This window comes from Macrosteles quadrilineatus, unplaced genomic scaffold (genome assembly GCF_028750875.1).
Source record: "Macrosteles quadrilineatus isolate MER2022 unplaced genomic scaffold, UCM_ALF_1.0 Scaffold_10__1_contigs__length_6754688, whole genome shotgun sequence".
NCBI classification, from domain to species: Eukaryota; Metazoa; Arthropoda; class Insecta; order Hemiptera; family Cicadellidae; genus Macrosteles; species Macrosteles quadrilineatus.
Window position 1 is genome coordinate 2,010,744 of NW_026542603.1, and position 10,284 is coordinate 2,021,027.

Genomic DNA, 10,284 nt, shown 5'->3' on the forward strand with positions numbered 1-10,284 from the left:
GCAAGTGAAGCACAGAGAGTATGGATGAAGGGTGTAAGTGAAACTTTACATGGATGAAGGAGGCAAGTGAAGCACAGAGAGTATGGATGAAGGGTGTAAGTGAAACTTTACATGGATGAAGGAGGCAAGTGAAGCACAGAGAGTATGGATGAAGGGTGTAAGTGAAACTTTACATGGATGAAGGGGGCAAGTGAAGCACAGAGAGTATGGATGAAGGGTGTAAGTGAAACTTTACATGGATGAAGGAGGCAAGTGAAGCACAGAGAGTATGGATGAAGGGTGTAAGTGAAACTTTACGTGGATGAAGGAGGCAAGTGAAGCACAGAGAGTATGGATGAAGGGTGTAAGTGAAACTTTACATGGATGAAGGAGGCAAGTGAAGCACAGAGAGTATGGATGAAGGGTGTAAGTGAAACTTTACGTGGATGAAAGGGGCAAGTGAAGCACACAGAGAGTATGGGTGAAGGGTGTAAGTGAAACTTAAAGTGGATGAAGGGGACAAGTGAGGCACTTACCACATTTATACACTCCATTTGGGTGCATATCCTGTACTTAACCCCTAAGTTAAAAAAATAACTCAGCTGTTATTATACTTAGGACTATGGGAGTCAGTGTACTAAATAGAGCATCACTTACACCCTTCGTCCATGCATCTAACTCAATTTTTACAAAATTGTTACTTGCCCGCTTCATCCACTCACCCCTTCAATTTATGCGTGATTGTGTCTTGTTTTTTTTTTTCTTATAAAAATCATAATTTCACATTTCGGTTTATAAAAAATCAATTACGTAACTTAAAAGAAAAACGTAACAATGTTAATTTACGTACATGAACGGCGCTTGAGTGATTGTATTTACTTGGGCAAACAGCTTCTCTTCAAAAATGTCTTTATTGCGAAAAAGATTTTTTTGGGGAAAATGTGACTGTGGTTTTTTTGTTCGGTTGAAATTTAAAAATTAATACAACATTTTTTAAATATGTTTACGCAAGGAAAAGGTTGGTGGTATATAGCCTACTTTGATATCAAAGGAAATACAAGATAAACCATGTTTTAAAATTGTAGTATGATACTATTTCCTTTAAGTTGCTATTTAGATTTTTATTTAAGTAAATACAGCATTATGTGTTTTTGATGAAGAGTCAGCAATATATACCTTATGTTATTAAGTGTATACGTATGCATATACGTGTATACATGTACTTCCGTATTTCAACATTTTTACATCCCTCAATAGAAATTGCATTCATATGTTTATACTATGAATGTCAATTATTTATAAACAAAAGTTACAATATTTTTTGTACCATACCATAATCAAATATTTTTTGAGTGTTGACAGGGGAAAATCCTGCCAAAGAATCCCACCTCCTCACTTCCTACGACAACTGCCTACTTTGTCGCAATTGTTTGGCGTCTCTACGATCAGGGCAGATTGTAGATTTAAAACTTAGATACATTTTCTAAAAAAAAATATTTTGTACTTAGCCGGTGGAGTGTAAATATTAATATTCAAACAATTCCTTTTTCTTAATTTTAAATTGTATTTTTGATCAATGTTATTTGCAGATCACGCCTACATTTATTTATTTAATTATTTCACAACAGTCAATAATATATACGAAAATATGAGTTAACATTTTTATATAAGCATGACAATATATTTTTTGTTAAAGTGCTTATATAATCTTATTTATCTTTGTTACAGTCATAAAACCAATCAATAAAATTTTGCAAACAATGGGACATTGTCTTAACTTACCATAGAACGAAATTTAATCTTTCTTTGTTTCAAAATTAAATTAAACTCCATCTAACATTTACGACTTTATGACTAGTGAAAGGCACTAAACTCGACCCATTACTTCAACATACTTAAAGAGGAATCAGTTCAAGTAAGATTAATCGATTACTTAATTATTTATCTTGGGAAAACCGTCATACAACTTACAAAATTTATTATCCACATAAGTCATTAAAATGCTAAATACCTTTGTGTAAATTTCCTAAAAATATTTACTTAAATCTTGTTCGTAAATTTACGTTAGATAGCTGACACAATTCGTAAATTAAATATATATATATATATATATATATACACTAGCTGTACCCGCGGGCTTTGCCCCGTTTAACTTCATAAGTGAGCTCGTTCGCATGGCTCAATCAAGTCCTGGTTGAAGTTCGTTCGCTACGCTCACTCACTTTTAGGTTGGAGCTCGTTCGCTGCGCTCACTTGCCTTCAGGTTACCTCGTTCGCTACGTGAACTCGCCTCCAGGTTGAAGTTCGTTCGCTACGCTCACTCACCTTTTGGTTGCAAATTAGTTGTTGTCATAAATGTAAAAGAAATAATAGTGCTGCACCCTGTTGGTAATCCTTGTAACTTAAATGCTATTGAACATCATTAAACAGAACCAACTTGTTTAATTGAAACAGCTGTTAAGATTAATTAATTCCATTTAAATATGAGTACTAATAAGGTTAACATGGGAAACTCCAGAGCCACTGGGGCGGAGCCCGAGAGTCCGATCAGAATAAAAACAGCTTAGTTTTCCTATTTAATGCCTAAAGAATCAGTGTACCAAATTTCAGCCTCCTAGGTAAATGGGAAGTAAGAGAATTAGTGATGAGTGAGTGAGTCAGTCAGTCAGTGAGGGCTTTGCCTTTTATATATATAGATACTAGCTGTAACCCACGGGCTTTGCCCCGTTTCACTTCTTAATTTTCAAGATGATCTCGTTCGCATGGCTCAATCATGTCCTGGTTGAAGTTCGTTCGCTACGCTCACTCACCTTTAGGTTGGAGCTCGTTCGCTACGCTCACTCATCTTTAGGTTGGAGCTCGTTCGCTGCGCTCACTTGCCTTCAGGTTAGCTCGTTCGCTACGCTCACTCGCCTTGAGGTTGAAGTTCGTTCGCTACGCTCACTCACCTTTTGGTTACAAATTAGCTGTTGTCATAAATGTAAAAGAAATAATGGTGCTGCACCCTGTTGGTAATTCTTGTAACTTTAATGCTATTGAACATCATAGAACAGAACCAACTTGTTTAATTGAAACAGCTGTTAAGATTCATTAATTCCATTTAAATATAAGTACTCATAAGATTAACATGGGAAATTCCAGAGCCACTGGGGCGGAGCCCGAGAGTCCGATCAGAATAAAAACCACTTAGTTTTCCTATTTAATGCCTAAAGAATCAGTGTACCAAATTTCAGCCTCCTAGGTAAATGGGAAGTGGGAGAATTAGTGATGAGTGAGTGAGTGAGTGAGTCAGTCAGTCAGTGAGGGCTTTGCCTTTCATATATATAGATAATTGATTTGTATTTTGAAATAGTGTATTTTAAATGTGTGCGTATATAAATATATAAATGCCAAATCTGCAGTATATCCCTTTTAATTACAACTGGTAAATAGTTTATGCAAGCACTTGAGCAAGTTATATAACAATGTAAGATATGTTAAATTGTGTAAAATGTAATACGAATACATACAAGAGAAATTGGAATCTCAATATTGGTTACACTATACCAAACAGTTAATATTTTTGAAGTTATTTGTATTGTACGGATTTACGCTTTTCCCATCACACTCCTTAGCTTATACAAGAAAAAAAAAATAAATAAAGTTTTTAACACCAACTCTTACGTATCGGTATTACAATTCCAAATTTCAGAGGATATTAAAACATATTTATACAGAAACTAAGCTTATTACTGTACATTGAGTTGTAGCCGCTAAAATTACAATGTTTTATTTTTATTTTTAGGATTTTTTGATCGCAATGAAGTTTGCAGCTGTAGTAACTATTCTAGTGGTAATTGCCTCTACATCTCAACAAAAGCCAACGAAACCTCCTACTGCTGCGGTAGGTATTGTAATATCGGAAATATGGGATATGAAAGGGATTTTGTTACTGGTAATTAGAGGTTTTAGCAGATAAAATATTAATTTAAACAATAATCCAAACAAGTAAGTAAAATAAAATATATTTACAGTTTTGAGACGTGTTTACTTTTACCGACGAAATATAGGCGGTAGTTAAATTAAGTACTATATATTCCTGGTGATGGTATTCACTCCACTGCCATGATACATTTATATTTATAATAAAATATTGTTAATTGTCGTGACTTTAGTTAACTTTGAGATTTCAAAATTTTCAACGAATTGCTTCAGAATCTACACTTCAGATATAATTACATAAACACACGTTTAATATAAATAAACTCTGATAGGTATAATGAACTTAATTTTAAAATTTAAAACTCAATAAACAATCTTATATTAAAAACTAATAATTTAATGAACTCATAATGAACTAATATGAACAGTATTTCAATTTTTAAAATAATTATCTCAAATGATTTTAGATTAAATGAGCCTACGCTAAGTTAATTCACATTTTTGTCAAAAATGTTAAAGATGTTGAGAATCGAAACAAATAATATTGAAACAAAATTGTCGCAGTTAAAAAGACATAGAAAATAGTTTTAGTTTAAATTTTAAAAAAATTAGAAACGGTACTAACTAAAAATAAAATACCCCCGCCGCAGCAAACCTGCAGACTAAGCAAATTTCGATTTGCTTGATTGGATTTACACAAAAATGTCTCCTTAAAAATATCACATTTATTCCCTATTTAAATAACATTAATTTAACGAGTACTCAGGTTTGCTGCAACAGGGAGGGTAAAAATGTCTTTTTTTTTGTAAAATGTTAATAGTTTAGAATGAAATGAATGCATTTTCCAAATTTGATCAAAATATGTTCATAAACAAGCAAACTACAACAGTTTATTTATTCTCCATAAGAATAACATGGGAATTTTAAATTTACAGTTTTATGGAATTTTCTCCGTAACCATTAGGCGCATAATAACGCTTCAGTATACTAAATTATTTGTTTTTTTAAGGTCTACAAAATAGTTTGGTAAGAAAATGTTAAATTTTAAGTTTTTAGGGTTAAAAATGGGAAAAACCAATTTTTACCCCATAAAACCCCCCATAATCACCTGTTCCCATAGTCAGATCATGCTGGTTCGCGAACTCGTTTGAATAAACGTAGGTTTACACGTTTGTACCGAATTTCATCAAAATCGGATCAGTTTTGCTCGAGTTATCGCGCTAACGGACACACACACATATATATATATATATATATATATATATATATATATATATATATATATATATATATATATATACGAATTTGAACGGATGGTGTTTTTGGCCTCTAGGGACCTCAAAACGAGAAAGTAAATCGGTCCCGGGTCCAGGTCTTACCATGAGTACTACGGTAATATCTTATTCCCTACATGGGAAATTCGCTAATAACGGTAAAAGTAAAATTTGTTTATTTTGAACTTTGAATGGATTGTTGTGGATTTCGTTTGAGGATGTATTAATAATCTTTTTTTTAACCATAGGGTGGATACCATTTGGAACTGTAGACCTATTTCGAGAATGCAGCTGGTTGTTTCTTTTGTTTTGTTACGTTATTTTTAAGTACTTACAATCTTACTATTTTAATCTCTGATTTATTCGTACAGTCAGGAAAATACGTTGTAAACGTTAAGGTGCTCTAAAAAATTCTGTAACGTTTACCAGCATTGTTGTACTACATACGTTGTTATATCTGTTTACAGGCTGTCCAAAGCGAATTTAGAACAAAGGTGCTAAAAAGTATAGTTGAGATGCTAGATGATTTAAATAAGAAAGGAGAAAAATTCACATTGAGGGAGGTAGAGAGGAAAGTTCACGAAGTAGGCACACAGGCTTTACAGAACTATACCAACAAAGATATTTCATTGGAAGAATTAAGAAGTTTTAGTCAAGAGATAGCAGAGTCTCCTGAATACAAAGCTAGGGTGAAAACGCTCTTGAAACCTGGTGAAACTGACGATATTGCTTCTAGATGTCCTCCTCTTATGTTTTTTTCTTAATGCGTGCAGAGGATATGTTATATCATTTTGTACCATTTATGCAATATAATTTATGTTAAATAAACTTTTTTTAGCAGCATTTATGGGTTTTTAGAGAAATCCCTCATCAAAACCTACATTCAAGAATGCGGCTTACGGTTTTCTTAAAAGTTTGCATTCCTTATACAATATTTACTAAATTACATTAAATAATAAACCGGGTGTCTCGGAACTCTCTACTAATATTTTTGGGCATTGTTCCTGAGTAAGAAACATATCTAAATAGCATATTTAAATTGCCCGGAAGTCCTTAGTTACTCACACAGCCTTCATTTTTTTTACCTAAAAAGTTGCAATGCATGCAACCGTAAAGCTGCCATATCTCAGTTAATATTCGTCATATCTAAAAAAATAAGTAATCAATTGATTTGTAATAACATTTCCTTAAAAAGATTATTCCTGTAAAATGTCATAATTTTGTGTATCATTGTCTAATTGTCAACTGTTTGTGCAGAGTTTCAATTTCGTATTTTTAACCATTTTATTTTTATTTTTATAATAAGTGCAAAACAAAATGGTGGCTGTGTGAGTAATTAAGGACTTACAGACAATGTTAATATATTATTTAGACGTGTTTCTTACTCAGGAGCAATGCCCTACAATATCAGTGGAGTGTTCGGGGACACCCTCTATATTAGTTGCTCAGCCCGTGCTTTGTTACGATGTAAGAACCCATAAGAGAATTTGGATTTTTTGTCGTTTCTACATGGTGTTTTAATTTTTATTTTTTTTTTTTACATAACATTTACACATACACCATTGATTGTGAACGAAAATCTCAATCATACTTATTGTTAATGTTAATTAAGGTATAGTTTTTATGTATGTAAAATCTGCAGAATCAAACGTATCACATTATCTTATTGTTAACATAGAAAACGTATAAAAGATCATAAAAGGTTAACTCATAAAAATATTAAGAAATCATAAATCAAAACAAAAAAGCTGACATACATTTAATACTTTATATCACGTGATTGAATATGACCCTATAATTAAGCTTCGTGCTCTTGGGGGGGGGGGGGGAAGTTTTCTTAAATAAAATGGTACTTCCAGAAAAGTTGCACATAAAGACCTTTCATTTAAGTAGGTATGCTGCGTTAAGGTAGGGCTTGCAGGTTACTCAAAATGCCACGTTCCATACTAGCTTTATATATTCAGGAAAAAAAATAGTTCCACATTTCATTCGTAAAGTGTTATTTCACTTTTCCGAGGTGGTTTGGTTCTTCTACTAGAATAATTTAAAGAGTGTTGGTCTTAAATCAAAGGTATTCACGCACAGACTTTCCATCAAGCATCGGCATTCAATTATCACACATAAAATTACGAGTTATCCAAAAAAGATTCTTCCTCCCTGTACTGTTGTGGAATATTAATTTTGTTTTTATTTACGAGTTTGTTTGGCTCTTCTGCCAGACCAATGTTCATAATTTTGATCTTACATTAAAGGTATGCACGCACAGATCTCCATCACTCATTATTATTTATTTATGTTTTATGCTTTAAAAGATAAATTAATGAATATATACTACTAAACGCTTTTAGCTGAAATAGAGACCGTGCGAAGGTATGAATGGAGATGAGTGTAGGATGAATGGCGCGACCTTTAGTCTTGTTAGCAACATGTTCCTTTGACAAAACAGTTAAAAAATAACCCATACAGCTAAGCTAACAGTTTATAATGGAATTTGAATGAAATTGTTGCTTTGTAAATTACGAATTGGTCTATCAGGATAGTACTGCCTATAGTCGTAATACTATCGCATATTGAAGTATCGCATCAACAGATTATGCCAATAAATGTCCAAAATGCGTGTCCTCCAAGTAGCTGGATTATAATACGACGCCATGATCCAAATTCTCACTTCCACTAAATATGGTTTTTACCAGTTCTGATTACATTACCGTATATGTTTTGGTCTAAGAACTTCCAGTAAAATACCGGTTTTCTTTTGAGTTATTGATTATTAAGATTGGGCGTACCTTAAGCACGCTGCTGAACAAAACAACCAAAAATTGTTTAAAAAATGGAGACATTTATCAACGATTTATAGTTAAATATTGCTTGAAACCTCAACAATAACTGTCAATTTTGACGGGTTTTACTAGTGTTAACTTAAAATGTTGATTTAAGGTATTCAATCGAATGGTTTATAGATAAGGTAAATTATATACACAAAAACTTTGTTTTATTTTAATTTTATATATTTTTTTGCTTACTTAGATTTTACTTTTTTCATGACGACCAGTTTACTTCGTCTCTGAAAACTGAATGATTTAACTGCCAATTGGACGTCCAGAATAAAACCAAATGCATTGGACGAAAGCTCACCACCATCCCTCCAATACATCAAACGATATTATCTGCAAGGACTACTTCCTACATTAGAGGCACAAGTCTCATGCCTTCGGACAGTGGTTAAGACGTTTTGCTACTCCTTTCAGGAAGCTGCAAAAATGCCAAATACTCTTCTCGATGCTGCCGGGAACTAGATGCCAACATAATTGACACGAATTTTTGCCATCATTTGCTTAGTACTCGTTTGCTACGATGCCGTAATTGTAAGAGCTATAGCTGTAGTTACCAGAAGTAATTTTTGTCAGCACCGTAAAACAACAAAGCTTTTCTTTTGTCTTAGCCATTTGTTATCTAGGAACAAACCACAACACACGTCTACAACATCCAAGAGGAATTGTCAACGGAACAGCTTATAGGTATATAGGTGAGGAGTAGAAAGTCATTGCATATGAGGTAGTCCATTCAAAATACCTCAGTTTCGAAATAAAATTATATTTCATACTTCATTAGAGGTCCTGAAAGATGTGGAAATCCCTTCAGTGTGTAATCTTCAGTATTTTGTACAATATGTATTTGCGCGCACATAGCGCTAGGCCATATTTTTACGCGGAAAGGGCTAACTCTTTTTGCCAGTTTCGTGGACAAAAATCAATTCACAGCAACAACCTTTGCTTTACAGACAACTACAATGTCTCAGACATTTAGAAACCTTAGACACTAACGTCTCATGAATGCACACTTACAGCTTATCTATCGCAGCTAGAAAAAAACCTTTCTATTGTGACTAAAACATCCTCATATCCAACGTAATGCTTTCAGTGACACATTAATCAATTAACTCAATAAAAACAAATGTTATTTAAGAGCCATATTGTGCCAAAACATTTACTACTGTACAACAAAGAATGGTTAAGTTGTGTCACATTTGTAACCAACCGGAAACGAGTATGTAAGTTCTGGTTCGGTTCTTTACCGAGGGACAAAAAAGGCTCTGTTGTATCCATTTGAATCTTTGAACTTAAGTCCTTCAGGTTCGTCACCTTATTATAAAACCCATGCTAAAAAGAAGTTATCCATGCTAAACATGGATAATCATGTTCATCAGAAATCTAACCGCTCAGCAGGGCTTAAGATTGGTTTTAGCTCACATACCGAAAGAGATTAGATTTAAATAAAAAAAAGCTATATATTCTGATAAATATGATGATATGGTGTACTCAGGCATCGTGAATATTACAATTTAAACTATTCCTAATAGGTGAATTTACTTTTATTTTTGAAGGGAGAAAAATCCAGAGGATTGTACTTCTTTTTTTCACATAACAGGCGATAAAGAGTCGCGTTATGGGTTTCTTCACTAAACCGTTAACTTAGGTTTTACACGTGCACAATTATTTAAATATGTTTAACCATATTTGATCAAATAAAAGGAAATGTTAGTAAAATATTTAAAATTAATGGGAAAATATTGTAATTAGTAGTACAATAAACTATGTCATCTTATCTATCTATATAACTGTTATAAAACCTATCGTTAAATCTTGGCATGCAAAGAGGCATTGTTTAACTTGCTACCTATAAATTTATCTTTTTTATTTCCATCAAAAATTAATATCTATCCAACCTTTACAAACTTAATGAGTAGCCCATAAGTAGTTTTAGACACTTATCTGTTCAGCACATTACCCTAATTGAACAGCTATACTGGCATTTTTTAGGTAAGATATTTCTAGTGTGTAATTATTTTTCTTTGGTTTACTGGATAAAAAAATATAAAAGCAATGATTTTCATAAGTATAAGTATATAATATCATAAGTTAATTAAAATATTAAAATTTAATGGGAAAATATAATAATTAATAGTGCAATAAACTATGCCATCTTTTCTATCTCTTACAGTCATAAAACCTATAGTTAAAACTTTGTATACAAAGGGGCATTGTCTAAACTTGCCATAAATTTAACTTTTTTATTTCCATCAAAAATTAACATCCATCCAACCTTTACA

General features: G+C 32.7%; 1 protein-coding gene and 1 long non-coding RNA gene across 2 annotated transcripts in view; both read left to right on the top strand.

Moving 5' to 3' along the window:
* The first annotated feature begins 1,766 nt into the window (after positions 1–1,766).
* LOC129004716 (uncharacterized) lies at positions 1,767–6,017 on the top strand. The gene is made up of 3 exons (XR_008491747.1): positions 1,767–1,894; positions 3,764–3,862; positions 5,642–6,017. It is a non-coding gene; the product is annotated as an uncharacterized LOC129004716 (long non-coding RNA).
* A 3,852-nt stretch (positions 6,018–9,869) lies between these two features.
* Positions 9,870–10,284, top strand: part of LOC129004711 (uncharacterized) — a 33,288-nt gene continuing 32,873 nt past the window's right edge. Inside the window, exon 1 of the mRNA XM_054433282.1 lies at positions 9,870–9,994. The gene's annotated coding sequence lies outside the window, so the exon portion shown is untranslated. The remainder of the gene's footprint in view (positions 9,995–10,284) is intronic.